This window comes from Mobula birostris (genome assembly GCF_030028105.1).
Source record: "Mobula birostris isolate sMobBir1 chromosome 11 unlocalized genomic scaffold, sMobBir1.hap1 SUPER_11_unloc_1, whole genome shotgun sequence".
NCBI classification, from domain to species: domain Eukaryota; kingdom Metazoa; phylum Chordata; class Chondrichthyes; order Myliobatiformes; family Myliobatidae; genus Mobula; species Mobula birostris.
The window spans coordinates 469,257-492,581 of NW_027274037.1; the positions used below are offsets into that span (position 1 = coordinate 469,257).

The 23,325-nt window shown below is 58.0% G+C and overlaps 7 non-coding genes across 7 annotated transcripts; all 7 read right to left on the minus strand.

The window, feature by feature from the left end:
- Positions 1-2,820: 2,820 nt before the first annotated feature.
- On the minus strand, positions 2,821-3,011 carry LOC140192066 (U2 spliceosomal RNA). The gene has a single exon (XR_011884043.1). It is a non-coding gene; the product is annotated as a U2 spliceosomal RNA (small nuclear RNA).
- Positions 3,012-6,082: 3,071 nt separating this feature from the next.
- On the minus strand, positions 6,083-6,273 carry LOC140192068 (U2 spliceosomal RNA). Its single transcript, XR_011884045.1, has one exon. It is a non-coding gene; the product is annotated as a U2 spliceosomal RNA (small nuclear RNA).
- Positions 6,274-9,348: 3,075 nt separating this feature from the next.
- LOC140192069 (U2 spliceosomal RNA) lies at positions 9,349-9,539 on the minus strand. Its single transcript, XR_011884046.1, has one exon. It is a non-coding gene; the product is annotated as a U2 spliceosomal RNA (small nuclear RNA).
- A 3,067-nt stretch (positions 9,540-12,606) lies between these two features.
- LOC140192070 (U2 spliceosomal RNA) lies at positions 12,607-12,797 on the minus strand. The gene has a single exon (XR_011884047.1). It is a non-coding gene; the product is annotated as a U2 spliceosomal RNA (small nuclear RNA).
- A 3,067-nt stretch (positions 12,798-15,864) lies between these two features.
- On the minus strand, positions 15,865-16,055 carry LOC140192071 (U2 spliceosomal RNA). The gene has a single exon (XR_011884048.1). It is a non-coding gene; the product is annotated as a U2 spliceosomal RNA (small nuclear RNA).
- A 3,067-nt stretch (positions 16,056-19,122) lies between these two features.
- On the minus strand, positions 19,123-19,313 carry LOC140192072 (U2 spliceosomal RNA). Its single transcript, XR_011884049.1, has one exon. It is a non-coding gene; the product is annotated as a U2 spliceosomal RNA (small nuclear RNA).
- Positions 19,314-22,376: 3,063 nt separating this feature from the next.
- On the minus strand, positions 22,377-22,567 carry LOC140192073 (U2 spliceosomal RNA). Its single transcript, XR_011884050.1, has one exon. It is a non-coding gene; the product is annotated as a U2 spliceosomal RNA (small nuclear RNA).
- Between the last annotated feature and the right edge of the window lie 758 nt (positions 22,568-23,325).

The window sequence follows — 23,325 nt, forward strand, 5'->3', positions numbered from 1 at the left end:
CACACTGCCTACGTCAAGGCTGCCGGCTTCCTCGGCTGGCTCCCAGGTCGGTCTCAGAGGCTGGCTCAACTTGCACTGCTCTCCTGGTCGTGGGAGGCTGGTCACGCTGTCCTGTCTGCACAAAAGTCTGCAGGGGGAGTGGGAGCAGGCCGCTCGGCCCTTCAAGGGCGTCCCTGCACTCGGCAAAGAGAGCGCGCCTCTCGGCTTTGCGTGCCCCAGCTGGCTGGCGCATCCAGCTGAACGGTCTCCTTCGGAGGCTCTGCCCTCTCCGGGAGGGAGCGAGCGGATGGGACTGCACCGGGCGACAAAGGCAGAGGCCACGTGCGCCGCTCAAGACCGGTTACGAGGTTTGTGGACGTGGCCAAAGTCCGCGGGCAGAAAAGCCTCCTGGCAAGCTTGGGAATAGGAAGATGTCAGCTACAGGTGTGCCTGAGGAGAAACAATGGGTGTGCTCTCCAAGCCGAAGGCTGAAGTGCAGCCATTCACACCTCTGTGCCTTTATTTTGATGTGTGTGGAATTACAATTGTTGAGTGGCTTGAGTTTGTTTCATCTCACAGAAGCTGTAGACTTTGCGTCTGCACAGGCTATCATTGGACACAGTGGTGTCTTCTCCCCTGCTCCCCCACCACCTTTTTTTACCAGGGTGGATGGGGGTGGGTGGGTGTGTGTGTGTGTCTGTCTGTCTCTCTGTGTCTGTCTCTGTCTCTCTCACCCACCGACACAAACACACATGGAATGCTGAGGGATCTGGCAGGGTCGGTCTGTCTCTCTCTCTCACTCACTCAATCTCACACACACACAGAGTCACAGACACACGTGCACACGGGGGTGTGTGGGGGTGGGTGTGTGTGTGTGTTTGTGTGTGTGTGTGTGTCTGTCTCTCTGTGTCTGTCTCTGTCTCTGTCTCTCTCACCCACCGACACAAACACACATGGAATGCTGAGGGATCTGGCAGGGTCTGTCTCTCTCTCTCACTCAATCTCACACACACACAGAGTCACAGACACACGTGCACACGGGGGTGTGTGGAGGTGGGTGGGTGTGTGTGTGTGTGTGTGTGTGTGTCTGTCTGTCTCTCTGTCTCTGTCTCTGTCTCTCTCACCCACCGACACAAACACACATGGAATGCTGAGGGATCTGGCAGGGTCTGTCTCTCTCTCTCTCACTCACTCACTCACTCACTCACTCACTCACTCACTCACTCAATCTCTCTCTCTCACACACACACACACACACACAGAGTCACAGACACACGTGCACACGGAGTGCTGAGGGATCTGCCAAGCTGTACAGAGGGCAGTAAAGGGAGAAGGGCCGAGGCCCTTCATTATGCCTCTGTGCTGACGCCTGAGCAGACTGACTGGTTTTGCAGCGGGGTGGGTGCACGGATGTAGAAACAGGAGGGAGGGCACGGCAGGAGGGAAATGTGTCGCGGGCTGACGGCGGCCCTGTGCCCCACTGCTCTGCAGGTGCGTTTTTGGCCGGCATGGCTCAGTGGTGGAGTGGGTGGGCGCGTGTGCGCGCCGTGGAAGGAAAGGGGTACTGATTATGCCTTGGTTGTGAAACAGGAAACGGATCGGCGAAATGCCTGCCGGAGGGAGGCACAGTGCCGTGCGTGAAGCAGGGGCACGTGGACGGATGTGGCAATTGTGGAGACGTGCGCCAAAGCTGGACGCCGAGTAGGTAGGTGTAAGCATGAGACGTTTGAGTGATCTTGGGGTTTGGGACGTGATTCTGAGCGAGGCTAGAGATGCACTGCACTGCCGATGTATATTGGGGAGGTCTGAGTGGGTGGAGTGGGGGGTTGTGCCTCTGCCTTACCTTGAACGGTGGGCGGGGCTTTGGGCCTGGGGCAGGCAGACGCATCAGAGGAGGCCAGGAGGCCAGGCCAGGCCAGGCCAGGGCAGGGCAGGTAGGCAGAGTTTTGCTGATGCTATGGCTAGGTGGTGATGCTTGTAGCTGGTCTGTCTGTCTGGGCAGGAGAGCAGCAGTCTTGGCAGTCTGGTGCAGGCGGGGAGGATGCAGGGTGCAGGAGCACCGGGCCCTGTTGTGCCGGCGGCGGCGGCGCCCCGTTGCTCTGTAGCCGGGCTCCATCGGATGCCTCCCTCCCTTCCTTCCTTCCTCCCTCCCGTCCGCGTGCCCTGGCTGCTGGCACACTTGAACGAGCCTGCCTGTCCGACAGGCTGGCTGGCTGCTGGTGAAATTGCAGCAGAGCCAGTGACTCGATATCGTTCGTTCCTTCCTTCCTTCCTTCCTTCCTTCCTTCCTTCCTTCCTTCGCCCGCCCGTCCATCCGTCCGTCCGTCCGTCCGTCGCGTCCTCCGTTGGCTTCAAGGAGCAGCTGAGAAGCCTGAGCCTGAGAAGTGGAGCGAGTGTGGCGGGACAGAAAAGGTCTTTCGGCCTGCTCCACTTCACTCTGCTTCTGTGCTTGGTGCAGGCAGCAGCCGAGTGAGCAGGCATCAGAATGAGTGCGCCGGTTGAGCAGTTTGCTTCAGGAATGAATGCCAAGGGGCATCTCTCATGAAGTTGCTGCCTTGCCTGCAGCACCTGATCTGGTTGCAGCCCGGATGTGCACTTGATCTTAGCCAAACGGCCCAGATATGATGCCCGTGCTGTTGTTGAGTTGTCTGCACATTGCGTGAGTGAGTGAGTGAGTGAGCTGTATCGACAGACAGACACAGACACAGGAGAGGTGTAGAGCAAGCAGCTCTCCTCTCTCTCCATGTGCGTGCATGCTTGTCTGTGCTGCTGTGCCGCCGCCGCCGCCTGATGGAGCTTTCGTCGTTTTTCTTTTCTTTGCTACTTTGAAATTCCCCAGAAGGGGAGTGCACCGTTCCCAGAGGCACTGCAATACCGGGTCGATGCGTGGAGTGGACGGAGCAAGCCCCTATTCCATCTCCCTGTTCCAAAAATCAATTTAATATATGGTCCCCAGATAAGGGACGTATCAGATATTAAACTGATAAGAACAGATACTACACTTGATCTTAGCCAAAAGGCCGAGAAGCGATGCAGGCGGCCTCTTGAGTCGGCTACATCCTGCCTAGCCTCTGGTGTTTAGATTGAAGCAGGAGGCCTGGCAAAGACCTTGCTGCCCTGGCCCGCTGGCAGCTCTCCCCTAGGTTGTCTGGGATCGGTGGGTGTGCTGGACAGCTGTTGCCTACCTGGTCCGTCCTGAGTGCAACTTGTCAGAGGCTATGTAAAGCTGCCAGTGATCCACCAATCATCTGGGAGTGGGGCCGTACCTACGGGCGCCTACGTCACTGGCACACTGCCTACGTCAAGGCTGCCGGCTTCCTCGGCTGGCTCCCAGGTCGGTCTCAGAGGCTGGCTCAACTTGCACTGCTCTCCTGGTCGTGGGAGGCTGGTCACGCTGTCCTGTCTGCACAAAAGTCTGCAGGGGGAGTGGGAGCAGGCCGCTCGGCCCTTCAAGGGCGTCCCTGCACTCGGCAAAGAGAGCGCGCCTCTCGGCTTTGCGTGCCCCAGCTGGCTGGCGCATCCAGCTGAACGGTCTCCTTCGGAGGCTCTGCCCTCTCCGGGAGGGAGCGAGCGGATGGGACTGCACCGGGCGACAAAGGCAGAGGCCACGTGCGCCGCTCAAGACCGGTTACGAGGTTTGTGGACGTGGCCAAAGTCCGCGGGCAGAAAAGCCTCCTGGCAAGCTTGGGAATAGGAAGATGTCAGCTACAGGTGTGCCTGAGGAGAAACAATGGGTGTGCTCTCCAAGCCGAAGGCTGAAGTGCAGCCATTCACACCTCTGTGCCTTTATTTTGATGTGTGTGGAATTACAATTGTTGAGTGGCTTGAGTTTGTTTCATCTCACAGAAGCTGTAGACTTTGCGTCTGCACAGGCTATCATTGGACACAGTGGTGTCTTCTCCCCTGCTCCCCCACCACCTTTTTTTACCAGGGTGGATGGGGGTGGGTGGGTGTGTGTGTGTGTCTGTCTGTCTCTCTGTGTCTGTCTCTGTCTCTCTCACCCACCGACACAAACACACATGGAATGCTGAGGGATCTGGCAGGGTCGGTCTGTCTCTCTCTCTCACTCACTCAATCTCACACACACACAGAGTCACAGACACACGTGCACACGGGGGTGTGTGGGGGTGGGTGTGTGTGTGTGTTTGTGTGTGTGTGTGTGTCTGTCTCTCTGTGTCTGTCTCTGTCTCTGTCTCTCTCACCCACCGACACAAACACACATGGAATGCTGAGGGATCTGGCAGGGTCTGTCTCTCTCTCTCACTCAATCTCACACACACACAGAGTCACAGACACACGTGCACACGGGGGTGTGTGGAGGTGGGTGGGTGTGTGTGTGTGTGTGTGTGTGTGTCTGTCTGTCTCTCTGTCTCTGTCTCTGTCTCTCTCACCCACCGACACAAACACACATGGAATGCTGAGGGATCTGGCAGGGTCTGTCTCTCTCTCTCTCACTCACTCACTCACTCACTCACTCACTCACTCACTCACTCAATCTCTCTCTCTCACACACACACACACACACACAGAGTCACAGACACACGTGCACACGGAGTGCTGAGGGATCTGCCAAGCTGTACAGAGGGCAGTAAAGGGAGAAGGGCCGAGGCCCTTCATTATGCCTCTGTGCTGACGCCTGAGCAGACTGACTGGTTTTGCAGCGGGGTGGGTGCACGGATGTAGAAACAGGAGGGAGGGCACGGCAGGAGGGAAATGTGTCGCGGGCTGACGGCGGCCCTGTGCCCCACTGCTCTGCAGGTGCGTTTTTGGCCGGCATGGCTCAGTGGTGGAGTGGGTGGGCGCGTGTGCGCGCCGTGGAAGGAAAGGGGTACTGATTATGCCTTGGTTGTGAAACAGGAAACGGATCGGCGAAATGCCTGCCGGAGGGAGGCACAGTGCCGTGCGTGAAGCAGGGGCACGTGGACGGATGTGGCAATTGTGGAGACGTGCGCCAAAGCTGGACGCCGAGTAGGTAGGTGTAAGCATGAGACGTTTGAGTGATCTTGGGGTTTGGGACGTGATTCTGAGCGAGGCTAGAGATGCACTGCACTGCCGATGTATATTGGGGAGGTCTGAGTGGGTGGAGTGGGGGGTTGTGCCTCTGCCTTACCTTGAACGGTGGGCGGGGCTTTGGGCCTGGGGCAGGCAGACGCATCAGAGGAGGCCAGGAGGCCAGGCCAGGCCAGGGCAGGGCAGGTAGGCAGAGTTTTGCTGATGCTATGGCTAGGTGGTGATGCTTGTAGCTGGTCTGTCTGTCTGGGCAGGAGAGCAGCAGTCTTGGCAGTCTGGTGCAGGCGGGGAGGATGCAGGGTGCAGGAGCACCGGGCCCTGTTGTGCCGGCGGCGGCGGCGCCCCGTTGCTCTGTAGCCGGGCTCCATCGGATGCCTCCCTCCCTTCCTTCCTTCCTCCCTCCCGTCCGCGTGCCCTGGCTGCTGGCACACTTGAACGAGCCTGCCTGTCCGACAGGCTGGCTGGCTGCTGGTGAAATTGCAGCAGAGCCAGTGACTCGATATCGTTCGTTCCTTCCTTCCTTCCTTCCTTCCTTCCTTCCTTCCTTCCTTCGCCCGCCCGTCCATCCGTCCGTCCGTCCGTCCGTCGCGTCCTCCGTTGGCTTCAAGGAGCAGCTGAGAAGCCTGAGCCTGAGAAGTGGAGCGAGTGTGGCGGGACAGAAAAGGTCTTTCGGCCTGCTCCACTTCACTCTGCTTCTGTGCTTGGTGCAGGCAGCAGCCGAGTGAGCAGGCATCAGAATGAGTGCGCCGGTTGAGCAGTTTGCTTCAGGAATGAATGCCAAGGGGCATCTCTCATGAAGTTGCTGCCTTGCCTGCAGCACCTGATCTGGTTGCAGCCCGGATGTGCACTTGATCTTAGCCAAACGGCCCAGATATGATGCCCGTGCTGTTGTTGAGTTGTCTGCACATTGCGTGAGTGAGTGAGTGAGTGAGCTGTATCGACAGACAGACACAGACACAGGAGAGGTGTAGAGCAAGCAGCTCTCCTCTCTCTCCATGTGCGTGCATGCTTGTCTGTGCTGCTGTGCCGCCGCCGCCGCCTGATGGAGCTTTCGTCGTTTTTCTTTTCTTTGCTACTTTGAAATTCCCCAGAAGGGGAGTGCACCGTTCCCAGAGGCACTGCAATACCGGGTCGATGCGTGGAGTGGACGGAGCAAGCCCCTATTCCATCTCCCTGTTCCAAAAATCAATTTAATATATGGTCCCCAGATAAGGGACGTATCAGATATTAAACTGATAAGAACAGATACTACACTTGATCTTAGCCAAAAGGCCGAGAAGCGATGCAGGCGGCCTCTTGAGTCGGCTACATCCTGCCTAGCCTCTGGTGTTTAGATTGAAGCAGGAGGCCTGGCAAAGACCTTGCTGCCCTGGCCCGCTGGCAGCTCTCCCCTAGGTTGTCTGGGATCGGTGGGTGTGCTGGACAGCTGTTGCCTACCTGGTCCGTCCTGAGTGCAACTTGTCAGAGGCTATGTAAAGCTGCCAGTGATCCACCAATCATCTGGGAGTGGGGCCGTACCTACGGGCGCCTACGTCACTGGCACACTGCCTACGTCAAGGCTGCCGGCTTCCTCGGCTGGCTCCCAGGTCGGTCTCAGAGGCTGGCTCAACTTGCACTGCTCTCCTGGTCGTGGGAGGCTGGTCACGCTGTCCTGTCTGCACAAAAGTCTGCAGGGGGAGTGGGAGCAGGCCGCTCGGCCCTTCAAGGGCGTCCCTGCACTCGGCAAAGAGAGCGCGCCTCTCGGCTTTGCGTGCCCCAGCTGGCTGGCGCATCCAGCTGAACGGTCTCCTTCGGAGGCTCTGCCCTCTCCGGGAGGGAGCGAGCGGATGGGACTGCACCGGGCGACAAAGGCAGAGGCCACGTGCGCCGCTCAAGACCGGTTACGAGGTTTGTGGACGTGGCCAAAGTCCGCGGGCAGAAAAGCCTCCTGGCAAGCTTGGGAATAGGAAGATGTCAGCTACAGGTGTGCCTGAGGAGAAACAATGGGTGTGCTCTCCAAGCCGAAGGCTGAAGTGCAGCCATTCACACCTCTGTGCCTTTATTTTGATGTGTGTGGAATTACAATTGTTGAGTGGCTTGAGTTTGTTTCATCTCACAGAAGCTGTAGACTTTGCGTCTGCACAGGCTATCATTGGACACAGTGGTGTCTTCTCCCCTGCTCCCCCACCACCTTTTTTTACCAGGGTGGATGGGGGTGGGTGGGTGTGTGTGTGTGTCTGTCTGTCTCTCTGTGTCTGTCTCTGTCTCTCTCACCCACCGACACAAACACACATGGAATGCTGAGGGATCTGGCAGGGTCGGTCTGTCTCTCTCTCTCACTCACTCAATCTCACACACACACAGAGTCACAGACACACGTGCACACGGGGGTGTGTGGGGGTGGGTGTGTGTGTGTGTTTGTGTGTGTGTGTGTGTCTGTCTCTCTGTGTCTGTCTCTGTCTCTGTCTCTCTCACCCACCGACACAAACACACATGGAATGCTGAGGGATCTGGCAGGGTCTGTCTCTCTCTCTCACTCAATCTCACACACACACAGAGTCACAGACACACGTGCACACGGGGGTGTGTGGAGGTGGGTGGGTGTGTGTGTGTGTGTGTGTGTGTGTCTGTCTGTCTCTCTGTCTCTGTCTCTGTCTCTCTCACCCACCGACACAAACACACATGGAATGCTGAGGGATCTGGCAGGGTCTGTCTCTCTCTCTCTCACTCACTCACTCACTCACTCACTCACTCACTCACTCACTCAATCTCTCTCTCTCACACACACACACACACACACAGAGTCACAGACACACGTGCACACGGAGTGCTGAGGGATCTGCCAAGCTGTACAGAGGGCAGTAAAGGGAGAAGGGCCGAGGCCCTTCATTATGCCTCTGTGCTGACGCCTGAGCAGACTGACTGGTTTTGCAGCGGGGTGGGTGCACGGATGTAGAAACAGGAGGGAGGGCACGGCAGGAGGGAAATGTGTCGCGGGCTGACGGCGGCCCTGTGCCCCACTGCTCTGCAGGTGCGTTTTTGGCCGGCATGGCTCAGTGGTGGAGTGGGTGGGCGCGTGTGCGCGCCGTGGAAGGAAAGGGGTACTGATTATGCCTTGGTTGTGAAACAGGAAACGGATCGGCGAAATGCCTGCCGGAGGGAGGCACAGTGCCGTGCGTGAAGCAGGGGCACGTGGACGGATGTGGCAATTGTGGAGACGTGCGCCAAAGCTGGACGCCGAGTAGGTAGGTGTAAGCATGAGACGTTTGAGTGATCTTGGGGTTTGGGACGTGATTCTGAGCGAGGCTAGAGATGCACTGCACTGCCGATGTATATTGGGGAGGTCTGAGTGGGTGGAGTGGGGGGTTGTGCCTCTGCCTTACCTTGAACGGTGGGCGGGGCTTTGGGCCTGGGGCAGGCAGACGCATCAGAGGAGGCCAGGAGGCCAGGCCAGGCCAGGGCAGGGCAGGTAGGCAGAGTTTTGCTGATGCTATGGCTAGGTGGTGATGCTTGTAGCTGGTCTGTCTGTCTGGGCAGGAGAGCAGCAGTCTTGGCAGTCTGGTGCAGGCGGGGAGGATGCAGGGTGCAGGAGCACCGGGCCCTGTTGTGCCGGCGGCGGCGGCGCCCCGTTGCTCTGTAGCCGGGCTCCATCGGATGCCTCCCTCCCTTCCTTCCTTCCTCCCTCCCGTCCGCGTGCCCTGGCTGCTGGCACACTTGAACGAGCCTGCCTGTCCGACAGGCTGGCTGGCTGCTGGTGAAATTGCAGCAGAGCCAGTGACTCGATATCGTTCGTTCCTTCCTTCCTTCCTTCCTTCCTTCCTTCCTTCCTTCCTTCCTTCGCCCGCCCGTCCATCCGTCCGTCCGTCCGTCCGTCGCGTCCTCCGTTGGCTTCAAGGAGCAGCTGAGAAGCCTGAGCCTGAGAAGTGGAGCGAGTGTGGCGGGACAGAAAAGGTCTTTCGGCCTGCTCCACTTCACTCTGCTTCTGTGCTTGGTGCAGGCAGCAGCCGAGTGAGCAGGCATCAGAATGAGTGCGCCGGTTGAGCAGTTTGCTTCAGGAATGAATGCCAAGGGGCATCTCTCATGAAGTTGCTGCCTTGCCTGCAGCACCTGATCTGGTTGCAGCCCGGATGTGCACTTGATCTTAGCCAAACGGCCCAGATATGATGCCCGTGCTGTTGTTGAGTTGTCTGCACATTGCGTGAGTGAGTGAGTGAGTGAGCTGTATCGACAGACAGACACAGACACAGGAGAGGTGTAGAGCAAGCAGCTCTCCTCTCTCTCCATGTGCGTGCATGCTTGTCTGTGCTGCTGTGCCGCCGCCGCCGCCTGATGGAGCTTTCGTCGTTTTTCTTTTCTTTGCTACTTTGAAATTCCCCAGAAGGGGAGTGCACCGTTCCCAGAGGCACTGCAATACCGGGTCGATGCGTGGAGTGGACGGAGCAAGCCCCTATTCCATCTCCCTGTTCCAAAAATCAATTTAATATATGGTCCCCAGATAAGGGACGTATCAGATATTAAACTGATAAGAACAGATACTACACTTGATCTTAGCCAAAAGGCCGAGAAGCGATGCAGGCGGCCTCTTGAGTCGGCTACATCCTGCCTAGCCTCTGGTGTTTAGATTGAAGCAGGAGGCCTGGCAAAGACCTTGCTGCCCTGGCCCGCTGGCAGCTCTCCCCTAGGTTGTCTGGGATCGGTGGGTGTGCTGGACAGCTGTTGCCTACCTGGTCCGTCCTGAGTGCAACTTGTCAGAGGCTATGTAAAGCTGCCAGTGATCCACCAATCATCTGGGAGTGGGGCCGTACCTACGGGCGCCTACGTCACTGGCACACTGCCTACGTCAAGGCTGCCGGCTTCCTCGGCTGGCTCCCAGGTCGGTCTCAGAGGCTGGCTCAACTTGCACTGCTCTCCTGGTCGTGGGAGGCTGGTCACGCTGTCCTGTCTGCACAAAAGTCTGCAGGGGGAGTGGGAGCAGGCCGCTCGGCCCTTCAAGGGCGTCCCTGCACTCGGCAAAGAGAGCGCGCCTCTCGGCTTTGCGTGCCCCAGCTGGCTGGCGCATCCAGCTGAACGGTCTCCTTCGGAGGCTCTGCCCTCTCCGGGAGGGAGCGAGCGGATGGGACTGCACCGGGCGACAAAGGCAGAGGCCACGTGCGCCGCTCAAGACCGGTTACGAGGTTTGTGGACGTGGCCAAAGTCCGCGGGCAGAAAAGCCTCCTGGCAAGCTTGGGAATAGGAAGATGTCAGCTACAGGTGTGCCTGAGGAGAAACAATGGGTGTGCTCTCCAAGCCGAAGGCTGAAGTGCAGCCATTCACACCTCTGTGCCTTTATTTTGATGTGTGTGGAATTACAATTGTTGAGTGGCTTGAGTTTGTTTCATCTCACAGAAGCTGTAGACTTTGCGTCTGCACAGGCTATCATTGGACACAGTGGTGTCTTCTCCCCTGCTCCCCCACCACCTTTTTTTACCAGGGTGGATGGGGGTGGGTGGGTGTGTGTGTGTGTCTGTCTGTCTCTCTGTGTCTGTCTCTGTCTCTCTCACCCACCGACACAAACACACATGGAATGCTGAGGGATCTGGCAGGGTCGGTCTGTCTCTCTCTCTCACTCACTCAATCTCACACACACACAGAGTCACAGACACACGTGCACACGGGGGTGTGTGGGGGTGGGTGTGTGTGTGTGTTTGTGTGTGTGTGTGTGTCTGTCTCTCTGTGTCTGTCTCTGTCTCTGTCTCTCTCACCCACCGACACAAACACACATGGAATGCTGAGGGATCTGGCAGGGTCTGTCTCTCTCTCTCACTCAATCTCACACACACACAGAGTCACAGACACACGTGCACACGGGGGTGTGTGGAGGTGGGTGGGTGTGTGTGTGTGTGTGTGTGTGTGTCTGTCTGTCTCTCTGTCTCTGTCTCTGTCTCTCTCACCCACCGACACAAACACACATGGAATGCTGAGGGATCTGGCAGGGTCTGTCTCTCTCTCTCTCACTCACTCACTCACTCACTCACTCACTCACTCACTCACTCAATCTCTCTCTCTCACACACACACACACACACACAGAGTCACAGACACACGTGCACACGGAGTGCTGAGGGATCTGCCAAGCTGTACAGAGGGCAGTAAAGGGAGAAGGGCCGAGGCCCTTCATTATGCCTCTGTGCTGACGCCTGAGCAGACTGACTGGTTTTGCAGCGGGGTGGGTGCACGGATGTAGAAACAGGAGGGAGGGCACGGCAGGAGGGAAATGTGTCGCGGGCTGACGGCGGCCCTGTGCCCCACTGCTCTGCAGGTGCGTTTTTGGCCGGCATGGCTCAGTGGTGGAGTGGGTGGGCGCGTGTGCGCGCCGTGGAAGGAAAGGGGTACTGATTATGCCTTGGTTGTGAAACAGGAAACGGATCGGCGAAATGCCTGCCGGAGGGAGGCACAGTGTCGTGCGTGAAGCAGGGGCACGTGGACGGATGTGGCAATTGTGGAGACGTGCGCCAAAGCTGGACGCCGAGTAGGTAGGTGTAAGCATGAGACGTTTGAGTGATCTTGGGGTTTGGGACGTGATTCTGAGCGAGGCTAGAGATGCACTGCACTGCCGATGTATATTGGGGAGGTCTGAGTGGGTGGAGTGGGGGGTTGTGCCTCTGCCTTACCTTGAACGGTGGGCGGGGCTTTGGGCCTGGGGCAGGCAGACGCATCAGAGGAGGCCAGGAGGCCAGGCCAGGCCAGGGCAGGGCAGGTAGGCAGAGTTTTGCTGATGCTATGGCTAGGTGGTGATGCTTGTAGCTGGTCTGTCTGTCTGGGCAGGAGAGCAGCAGTCTTGGCAGTCTGGTGCAGGCGGGGAGGATGCAGGGTGCAGGAGCACCGGGCCCTGTTGTGCCGGCGGCGGCGGCGCCCCGTTGCTCTGTAGCCGGGCTCCATCGGATGCCTCCCTCCCTTCCTTCCTTCCTCCCTCCCGTCCGCGTGCCCTGGCTGCTGGCACACTTGAACGAGCCTGCCTGTCCGACAGGCTGGCTGGCTGCTGGTGAAATTGCAGCAGAGCCAGTGACTCGATATCGTTCGTTCCTTCCTTCCTTCCTTCCTTCCTTCCTTCCTTCCTTCGCCCGCCCGTCCATCCGTCCGTCCGTCCGTCCGTCGCGTCCTCCGTTGGCTTCAAGGAGCAGCTGAGAAGCCTGAGCCTGAGAAGTGGAGCGAGTGTGGCGGGACAGAAAAGGTCTTTCGGCCTGCTCCACTTCACTCTGCTTCTGTGCTTGGTGCAGGCAGCAGCCGAGTGAGCAGGCATCAGAATGAGTGCGCCGGTTGAGCAGTTTGCTTCAGGAATGAATGCCAAGGGGCATCTCTCATGAAGTTGCTGCCTTGCCTGCAGCACCTGATCTGGTTGCAGCCCGGATGTGCACTTGATCTTAGCCAAACGGCCCAGATATGATGCCCGTGCTGTTGTTGAGTTGTCTGCACATTGCGTGAGTGAGTGAGTGAGTGAGCTGTATCGACAGACAGACACAGACACAGGAGAGGTGTAGAGCAAGCAGCTCTCCTCTCTCTCCATGTGCGTGCATGCTTGTCTGTGCTGCTGTGCCGCCGCCGCCGCCTGATGGAGCTTTCGTCGTTTTTCTTTTCTTTGCTACTTTGAAATTCCCCAGAAGGGGAGTGCACCGTTCCCAGAGGCACTGCAATACCGGGTCGATGCGTGGAGTGGACGGAGCAAGCCCCTATTCCATCTCCCTGTTCCAAAAATCAATTTAATATATGGTCCCCAGATAAGGGACGTATCAGATATTAAACTGATAAGAACAGATACTACACTTGATCTTAGCCAAAAGGCCGAGAAGCGATGCAGGCGGCCTCTTGAGTCGGCTACATCCTGCCTAGCCTCTGGTGTTTAGATTGAAGCAGGAGGCCTGGCAAAGACCTTGCTGCCCTGGCCCGCTGGCAGCTCTCCCCTAGGTTGTCTGGGATCGGTGGGTGTGCTGGACAGCTGTTGCCTACCTGGTCCGTCCTGAGTGCAACTTGTCAGAGGCTATGTAAAGCTGCCAGTGATCCACCAATCATCTGGGAGTGGGGCCGTACCTACGGGCGCCTATGTCACTGGCACACTGCCTACGTCAAGGCTGCCGGCTTCCTCGGCTGGCTCCCAGGTCGGTCTCAGAGGCTGGCTCAACTTGCACTGCTCTCCTGGTCGTGGGAGGCTGGTCACGCTGTCCTGTCTGCACAAAAGTCTGCAGGGGGAGTGGGAGCAGGCCGCTCGGCCCTTCAAGGGCGTCCCTGCACTCGGCAAAGAGAGCGCGCCTCTCGGCTTTGCGTGCCCCAGCTGGCTGGCGCATCCAGCTGAACGGTCTCCTTCGGAGGCTCTGCCCTCTCCGGGAGGGAGCGAGCGGATGGGACTGCACCGGGCGACAAAGGCAGAGGCCACGTGCGCCGCTCAAGACCGGTTACGAGGTTTGTGGACGTGGCCAAAGTCCGCGGGCAGAAAAGCCTCCTGGCAAGCTTGGGAATAGGAAGATGTCAGCTACAGGTGTGCCTGAGGAGAAACAATGGGTGTGCTCTCCAAGCCGAAGGCTGAAGTGCAGCCATTCACACCTCTGTGCCTTTATTTTGATGTGTGTGGAATTACAATTGTTGAGTGGCTTGAGTTTGTTTCATCTCACAGAAGCTGTAGACTTTGCGTCTGCACAGGCTATCATTGGACACAGTGGTGTCTTCTCCCCTGCTCCCCCACCACCTTTTTTTACCAGGGTGGATGGGGGTGGGTGGGTGTGTGTGTGTGTCTGTCTGTCTCTCTGTGTCTGTCTCTGTCTCTCTCACCCACCGACACAAACACACATGGAATGCTGAGGGATCTGGCAGGGTCGGTCTGTCTCTCTCTCTCACTCACTCAATCTCACACACACACAGAGTCACAGACACACGTGCACACGGGGGTGTGTGGGGGTGGGTGTGTGTGTGTGTTTGTGTGTGTGTGTGTGTCTGTCTCTCTGTGTCTGTCTCTGTCTCTGTCTCTCTCACCCACCGACACAAACACACATGGAATGCTGAGGGATCTGGCAGGGTCTGTCTCTCTCTCTCACTCAATCTCACACACACACAGAGTCACAGACACACGTGCACACGGGGGTGTGTGGAGGTGGGTGGGTGTGTGTGTGTGTGTGTGTGTGTGTCTGTCTGTCTCTCTGTCTCTGTCTCTGTCTCTCTCACCCACCGACACAAACACACATGGAATGCTGAGGGATCTGGCAGGGTCTGTCTCTCTCTCTCTCACTCACTCACTCACTCACTCACTCACTCACTCACTCAATCTCTCTCTCTCACACACACACACACACACACAGAGTCACAGACACACGTGCACACGGAGTGCTGAGGGATCTGCCAAGCTGTACAGAGGGCAGTAAAGGGAGAAGGGCCGAGGCCCTTCATTATGCCTCTGTGCTGACGCCTGAGCAGACTGACTGGTTTTGCAGCGGGGTGGGTGCACGGATGTAGAAACAGGAGGGAGGGCACGGCAGGAGGGAAATGTGTCGCGGGCTGACGGCGGCCCTGTGCCCCACTGCTCTGCAGGTGCGTTTTTGGCCGGCATGGCTCAGTGGTGGAGTGGGTGGGCGCGTGTGCGCGCCGTGGAAGGAAAGGGGTACTGATTATGCCTTGGTTGTGAAACAGGAAACGGATCGGCGAAATGCCTGCCGGAGGGAGGCACAGTGCCGTGCGTGAAGCAGGGGCACGTGGACGGATGTGGCAATTGTGGAGACGTGCGCCAAAGCTGGACGCCGAGTAGGTAGGTGTAAGCATGAGACGTTTGAGTGATCTTGGGGTTTGGGACGTGATTCTGAGCGAGGCTAGAGATGCACTGCACTGCCGATGTATATTGGGGAGGTCTGAGTGGGTGGAGTGGGGGGTTGTGCCTCTGCCTTACCTTGAACGGTGGGCGGGGCTTTGGGCCTGGGGCAGGCAGACGCATCAGAGGAGGCCAGGAGGCCAGGCCAGGCCAGGGCAGGGCAGGTAGGCAGAGTTTTGCTGATGCTATGGCTAGGTGGTGATGCTTGTAGCTGGTCTGTCTGTCTGGGCAGGAGAGCAGCAGTCTTGGCAGTCTGGTGCAGGCGGGGAGGATGCAGGGTGCAGGAGCACCGGGCCCTGTTGTGCCGGCGGCGGCGGCGCCCCGTTGCTCTGTAGCCGGGCTCCATCGGATGCCTCCCTCCCTTCCTTCCTTCCTCCCTCCCGTCCGCGTGCCCTGGCTGCTGGCACACTTGAACGAGCCTGCCTGTCCGACAGGCTGGCTGGCTGCTGGTGAAATTGCAGCAGAGCCAGTGACTCGATATCGTTCGTTCCTTCCTTCCTTCCTTCCTTCCTTCCTTCCTTCCTTCCTTCGCCCGCCCGTCCATCCGTCCGTCCGTCCGTCCGTCGCGTCCTCCGTTGGCTTCAAGGAGCAGCTGAGAAGCCTGAGCCTGAGAAGTGGAGCGAGTGTGGCGGGACAGAAAAGGTCTTTCGGCCTGCTCCACTTCACTCTGCTTCTGTGCTTGGTGCAGGCAGCAGCCGAGTGAGCAGGCATCAGAATGAGTGCGCCGGTTGAGCAGTTTGCTTCAGGAATGAATGCCAAGGGGCATCTCTCATGAAGTTGCTGCCTTGCCTGCAGCACCTGATCTGGTTGCAGCCCGGATGTGCACTTGATCTTAGCCAAACGGCCCAGATATGATGCCCGTGCTGTTGTTGAGTTGTCTGCACATTGCGTGAGTGAGTGAGTGAGTGAGCTGTATCGACAGACAGACACAGACACAGGAGAGGTGTAGAGCAAGCAGCTCTCCTCTCTCTCCATGTGCGTGCATGCTTGTCTGTGCTGCTGTGCCGCCGCCGCCGCCTGATGGAGCTTTCGTCGTTTTTCTTTTCTTTGCTACTTTGAAATTCCCCAGAAGGGGAGTGCACCGTTCCCAGAGGCACTGCAATACCGGGTCGATGCGTGGAGTGGACGGAGCAAGCCCCTATTCCATCTCCCTGTTCCAAAAATCAATTTAATATATGGTCCCCAGATAAGGGACGTATCAGATATTAAACTGATAAGAACAGATACTACACTTGATCTTAGCCAAAAGGCCGAGAAGCGATGCAGGCGGCCTCTTGAGTCGGCTACATCCTGCCTAGCCTCTGGTGTTTAGATTGAAGCAGGAGGCCTGGCAAAGACCTTGCTGCCCTGGCCCGCTGGCAGCTCTCCCCTAGGTTGTCTGGGATCGGTGGGTGTGCTGGACAGCTGTTGCCTACCTGGTCCGTCCTGAGTGCAACTTGTCAGAGGCTATGTAAAGCTGCCAGTGATCCACCAATCATCTGGGAGTGGGGCCGTACCTACGGGCGCCTACGTCACTGGCACACTGCCTACGTCAAGGCTGCCGGCTTCCTCGGCTGGCTCCCAGGTCGGTCTCAGAGGCTGGCTCAACTTGCACTGCTCTCCTGGTCGTGGGAGGCTGGTCACGCTGTCCTGTCTGCACAAAAGTCTGCAGGGGGAGTGGGAGCAGGCCGCTCGGCCCTTCAAGGGCGTCCCTGCACTCGGCAAAGAGAGCGCGCCTCTCGGCTTTGCGTGCCCCAGCTGGCTGGCGCATCCAGCTGAACGGTCTCCTTCGGAGGCTCTGCCCTCTCCGGGAGGGAGCGAGCGGATGGGACTGCACCGGGCGACAAAGGCAGAGGCCACGTGCGCCGCTCAAGACCGGTTACGAGGTTTGTGGACGTGGCCAAAGTCCGCGGGCAGAAAAGCCTCCTGGCAAGCTTGGGAATAGGAAGATGTCAGCTACAGGTGTGCCTGAGGAGAAACAATGGGTGTGCTCTCCAAGCCGAAGGCTGAAGTGCAGCCATTCACACCTCTGTGCCTTTATTTTGATGTGTGTGGAATTACAATTGTTGAGTGGCTTGAGTTTGTTTCATCTCACAGAAGCTGTAGACTTTGCGTCTGCACAGGCTATCATTGGACACAGTGGTGTCTTCTCCCCTGCTCCCCCACCACCTTTTTTTACCAGGGTGGATGGGGGTGGGTGGGTGTGTGTGTGTGTCTGTCTGTCTCTCTGTGTCTGTCTCTGTCTCTCTCACCCACCGACACAAACACACATGGAATGCTGAGGGATCTGGCAGGGTCGGTCTGTCTCTCTCTCTCACTCACTCAATCTCACACACACACAGAGTCACAGACACACGTGCACACGGGGGTGTGTGGGGGTGGGTGTGTGTGTGTGTTTGTGTGTGTGTGTGTGTCTGTCTCTCTGTGTCTGTCTCTGTCTCTGTCTCTCTCACCCACCGACACAAACACACATGGAATGCTGAGGGATCTGGCAGGGTCTGTCTCTCTCTCTCACTCAATCTCACACACACACAGAGTCACAGACACACGTGCACACGGGGGTGTGTGGAGGTGGGTGGGTGTGTGTGTGTGTGTGTGTGTGTGTCTGTCTGTCTCTCTGTCTCTGTCTCTGTCTCTCTCACCCACCGACACAAACACACATGGAATGCTGAGGGATCTGGCAGGGTCTGTCTCTCTCTCTCTCACTCACTCACTCACTCACTCACTCACTCACTCACTCACTCAATCTCTCTCTCTCACACACACACACACACACACAGAGTCACAGACACACGTGCACACGGAGTGCTGAGGGATCTGCCAAGCTGTACAGAGGGCAGTAAAGGGAGAAGGGCCGAGGCCCTTCATTATGCCTCTGTGCTGACGCCTGAGCAGACTGACTGGTTTTGCAGCGGGGTGGGTGCACGGATGTAGAAACAGGAGGGAGGGCACGGCAGGAGGGAAATGTGTCGCGGGCTGACGGCGGCCCTGTGCCCCACTGCTCTGCAGGTGCGTTTTTGGCCGGCATGGCTCAGTGGTGGAGTGGGTGGGCGCGTGTGCGCGCCGTGGAAGGAAAGGGGTACTGATTATGCCTTGGTTGTGAAACAGGAAACGGATCGGCGAAATGCCTGCCGGAGGGAGGCACAGTGCCGTGCGTGAAGCAGGGGCACGTGGACGGATGTGGCAATTGTGGAGACGTGCGCCAAAGCTGGACGCCGAGTAGGTAGGTGTAAGCATGAGACGTTTGAGTGATCTTGGGGTTTGGGACGTGATTCTGAGCGAGGCTAGAGATGCACTGCACTGCCGATGTATATTGGGGAGGTCTGAGTGGGTGGAGTGGGGGGTTGTGCCTCTGCCTTACCTTGAACGGTGGGCGGGGCTTTGGGCCTGGGGCAGGCAGACGCATCAGAGGAGGCCAGGAGGCCAGGCCAGGCCAGGGCAGGGCAGGTAGGCAGAGTTTTGCTGATGCTATGGCTAGGTGGTGATGCTTGTAGCTGGTCTGTCTGTCTGGGCAGGAGAGCAGCAGTCTTGGCAGTCTGGTGCAGGCGGGGAGGATGCAGGGTGCAGGAGCACCGGGCCCTGTTGTGCCGGCGGCGGCGGCGCCCCGTTGCTCTGTAGCCGGGCTCCATCGGATGCCTCCCTCCCTTCCTTCCTTCCTCCCTCCCGTCCGCGTGCCCTGGCTGCTGGCACACTTGAACGAGCCTGCCTGTCCGACAGGCTGGCTGGCTGCTGGTGAAATTGCAGCAGAGCCAGTGACTCGATATCGTTCGTTCCTTCCTTCCTTCCTTCCTTCCTTCCTTCCTTCCTTCCTTCGCCCGCCCGTCCATCCGTCCGTCCGTCCGTCGCGTCCTCCGTTGGCTTCAAGGAGCAGCTGAGAAGCCTGAGCCTGAGAAGTGGAGCGAGTGTGGCGGGACAGAAAAGGTCTTTCGGCCTGCTCCACTTCACTCTGCTTCTGTGCTTGGTGCAGGCAGCAGCCGAGTGAGCAGGCATCAGAATGAGTGCGCCGGTTGAGCAGTTTGCTTCAGGAATGAATGCCAAGGGGCATCTCTCATGAAGTTGCTGCCTTGCCTGCAGCACCTGATCTGGTTGCAGCCCGGATGTGCACTTGATCTTAGCCAAACGGCCCAGATATGATGCCCGTGCTGTTGTTGAGTTGTCTGCACATTGCGTGAGTGAGTGAGTGAGTGAGCTGTATCGACAGACAGACACAGACACAGGAGAGGTGTAGAGCAAGCAGCTCTCCTCTCTCTCCATGTGCGTGCATGCTTGTCTGTGCTGCTGTGCCGCCGCCGCCGCCTGATGGAGCTTTCGTCGTTTTTCTTTTCTTTGCTACTTTGAAATTCCCCAGAAGGGGAGTGCACCGTTCCCAGAGGCACTGCAATACCGGGTCGATGCGTGGAGTGGACGGAGCAAGCCCCTATTCCATCTCCCTGTTCCAAAAATCAATTTAATATATGGTCCCCAGATAAGGGACGTATCAGATATTAAACTGATAAGAACAGATACTACACTTGATCTTAGCCAAAAGGCCGAGAAGCGATGCAGGCGGCCTCTTGAGTCGGCTACATCCTGCCTAGCCTCTGGTGTTTAGATTGAAGCAGGAGGCCTGGCAAAGACCTTGCTGCCCTGGCCCGCTGGCAGCTCTCCCCTAGGTTGTCTGGGATCGGTGGGTGTGCTGGACAGCTGTTGCCTACCTGGTCCGTCCTGAGTGCAACTTGTCAGAGGCTATGTAAAGCTGCCAGTGATCCACCAATCATCTGGGAGTGGGGCCGTACCTACGGGCGCCTACGTCACTGGCACACTGCCTACGTCAAGGCTGCCGGCTTCCTCGGCTGGCTCCCAGGTCGGTCTCAGAGGCTGGCTCAACTTGCACTGCTCTCCTGGTCGTGGGAGGCTGGTCACGCTGTCCTGTCTGCACAAAAGTCTGCAGGGGGAGTGGGAGCAGGCCGCTCGGCCCTTCAAGGGCGTCCCTGCACTCGGCAAAGAGAGCGCGCCTCTCGGCTTTGCGTGCCCCAGCTGGCTGGCGCATCCAGCTGAACGGTCTCCTTCGGAGGCTCTGCCCTCTCCGGGAGGGAGCGAGCGGATGGGACTGCACCGGGCGACAAAGGCAGAGGCCACGTGCGCCGCTCAAGACCGGTTACGAGGTTTGTGGACGTGGCCAAAGTCCGCGGGCAGAAAAGCCTCCTGGCAAGCTTGGGAATAGGAAGATGTCAGCTACAGGTGTGCCTGAGGAGAAACAATGGGTGTGCTCTCCAAGCCGAAGGCTGAAGTGCAGCCATTCACACCTCTGTGCCTTTATTTTGATGTGTGTGGAATTACAATTGTTGAGTGGCTTGAGTTTGTTTCATCTCACAGAAGCTGTAGACTTTGCGTCTGCACAGGCTATCATTGGACACAGTGGTGTCTTCTCCCCTGCTCCCCCACCACCTTTTTTTACCAGGGTGGATGGGGGTGGGTGGGTGTGTGTGTGTGTCTGTCTGTCTCTCTGTGTCTGTCTCTGTCTCTCTCACCCACCGACACAAACACACATGGAATGCTGAGGGATCTGGCAGGGTCGGTCTGTCTCTCTCTCTCACTCACTCAATCTCACACACACACAGAGTCACAGACACACGTGCACACGGGGGTGTGTGGGGGTGGGTGTGTGTGTGTGTTTGTGTGTGTGTGTGTGTCTGTCTCTCTGTGTCTGTCTCTGTCTCTGTCTCTCTCACCCACCGACACAAACACACATGGAATGCTGAGGGATCTGGCAGGGTCTGTCTCTCTCTCTCACTCAATCTCACACACACACAGAGTCACAGACACACGTGCACACGGGGGTGTGTGGAGGTGGGTGGGTGTGTGTGTGTGTGTGTGTGTGTGTCTGTCTGTCTCTCTGTCTCTGTCTCTGTCTCTCTCACCCACCGACACAAACACACATGGAATGCTGAGGGATCTGGCAGGGTCTGTCTCTCTCTCTCTCACTCACTCACTCACTCACTCACTCACTCACTCACTCAATCTCTCTCTCTCACACACACACACACACACACAGAGTCACAGACACACGTGCACACGGAGTGCTGAGGGATCTGCCAAGCTGTACAGAGGGCAGTAAAGGGAGAAGGGCCGAGGCCCTTCATTATGCCTCTGTGCTGACGCCTGAGCAGACTGACTGGTTTTGCAGCGGGGTGGGTGCACGGATGTAGAAACAGGAGGGAGGGCACGGCAGGAGGGAAATGTGTCGCGGGCTGACGGCGGCCCTGTGCCCCACTGCTCTGCAGGTGCGTTTTTGGCCGGCATGGCTCAGTGGTGGAGTGGGTGGGCGCGTGTGCGCGCCGTGGAAGGAAAGGGGTACTGATTATGCCTTGGTTGTGAAACAGGAAACGGATCGGCGAAATGCCTGCCGGAGGGAGGCACAGTGCCGTGCGTGAAGCAGGGGCACGTGGACGGATGTGGCAATTGTGGAGACGTGCGCCAAAGCTGGACGCCGAGTAGGTAGGTGTAAGCATGAGACGTTTGAGTGATCTTGGGGTTTGGGACGTGATTCTGAGCGAGGCTAGAGATGCACTGCACTGCCGATGTATATTGGGGAGGTCTGAGTGGGTGGAGTGGGGGGTTGTGCCTCTGCCTTACCTTGAACGGTGGGCGGGGCTTTGGGCCTGGGGCAGGCAGACGCATCAGAGGAGGCCAGGAGGCCAGGCCAGGCCAGGGCAGGGCAGGTAGGCAGAGTTTTGCTGATGCTATGGCTAGGTGGTGATGCTTGTAGCTGGTCTGTCTGTCTGGGCAGGAGAGCAGCAGTCTTGGCAGTCTGGTGCAGGCGGGGAGGATGCAGGGTGCAGGAGCACCGGGCCCTGTTGTGCCGGCGGCGGCGGCGCCCCGTTGCTCTGTAGCCGGGCTCCATCGGATGCCTCCCTCCCTTCCTTCCTTCCTCCCTCCCGTCCGCGTGCCCTGGCTGCTGGCACACTTGAACGAGCCTGCCTGTCCGACAGGCTGGCTGGCTGCTGGTGAAATTGCAGCAGAGCCAGTGACTCGATATCGTTCGTTCCTTCCTTCCTTCCTTCCTTCCTTCCTTCCTTCCTTCCTTCGCCCGCCCGTCCATCCGTCCGTCCGTCCGTCGCGTCCTCCGTTGGCTTCAAGGAGCAGCTGAGAAGCCTGAGCCTGAGAAGTGGAGCGAGTGTGGCGGGACAGAAAAGGTCTTTCGGCCTGCTCCACTTCACTCTGCTTCTGTGCTTGGTGCAGGCAGCAGCCGAGTGAGCAGGCATCAGAATGAGTGCGCCGGTTGAGCAGTTTGCTTCAGGAATGAATGCCAAGGGGCATCTCTCATGAAGTTGCTGCCTTGCCTGCAGCACCTGATCTGGTTGCAGCCCGGATGTGCACTTGATCTTAGCCAAACGGCCCAGATATGATGCCCGTGCTGTTGTTGAGTTGTCTGCACATTGCGTGAGTGAGTGAGTGAGTGAGCTGTATCGACAGACAGACACAGACACAGGAGAGGTGTAGAGCAAGCAGCTCTCCTCTCTCTCCATGTGCGTGCATGCTTGTCTGTGCTGCTGTGCCGCCGCCGCCGCCTGATGGAGCTTTCGTCGTTTTTCTTTTCTTTGCTACTTTGAAATTCCCCAGAAGGGGAGTGCACCGTTCCCAGAGGCACTGCAATACCGGGTCGATGCGTGGAGTGGACGGAGCAAGCCCCTATTCCATCTCCCTGTTCCAAAAATCAATTTAATATATGGTCCCCAGATAAGGGACGTATCAGATATTAAACTGATAAGAACAGATACTACACTTGATCTTAGCCAAAAGGCCGAGAAGCGATGCAGGCGGCCTCTTGAGTCGGCTACATCCTGCCTAGCCTCTGGTGTTTAGATTGAAGCAGGAGGCCTGGCAAAGACCTTGCTGCCCTGGCCCGCTGGCAGCTCTCCCCTAGGTTGTCTGGGATCGGTGGGTGTGCTGGACAGCTGTTGCCTACCTGGTCCGTCCTGAGTGCAACTTGTCAGAGGCTATGTAAAGCTGCCAGTGATCCACCAATCATCTGGGAGTGGGGCCGTACCTACGGGCGCCTACGTCACTGGCACACTGCCTACGTCAAGGCTGCCGGCTTCCTCGGCTGGCTCCCAGGTCGGTCTCAGAGGCTGGCTCAACTTGCACTGCTCTCCTGGTCGTGGGAGGCTGGTCACGCTGTCCTGTCTGCACAAAAGTCTGCAGGGGGAGTGGGAGCAGGCCGCTCGGCCCTTCAAGGGCGTCCCTGCACTCGGCAAAGAGAGCGCGCCTCTCGGCTTTGCGTGCCCCAGCTGGCTGGCGCATCCAGCTGAACGGTCTCCTTCGGAGGCTCTGCCCTCTCCGGGAGGGAGCGAGCGGATGGGACTGCACCGGGCGACAAAGGCAGAGGCCACGTGCGCCGCTCAAGACCGGTTACGAGGTTTGTGGACGTGGCCAAAGTCCGCGGGCAGAAAAGCCTCCTGGCAAGCTTGGGAATAGGAAGATGTCAGCTACAGGTGTGCCTGAGGAGAAACAATGGGTGTGCTCTCCAAGCCGAAGGCTGAAGTGCAGCCATTCACACCTCTGTGCCTTTAT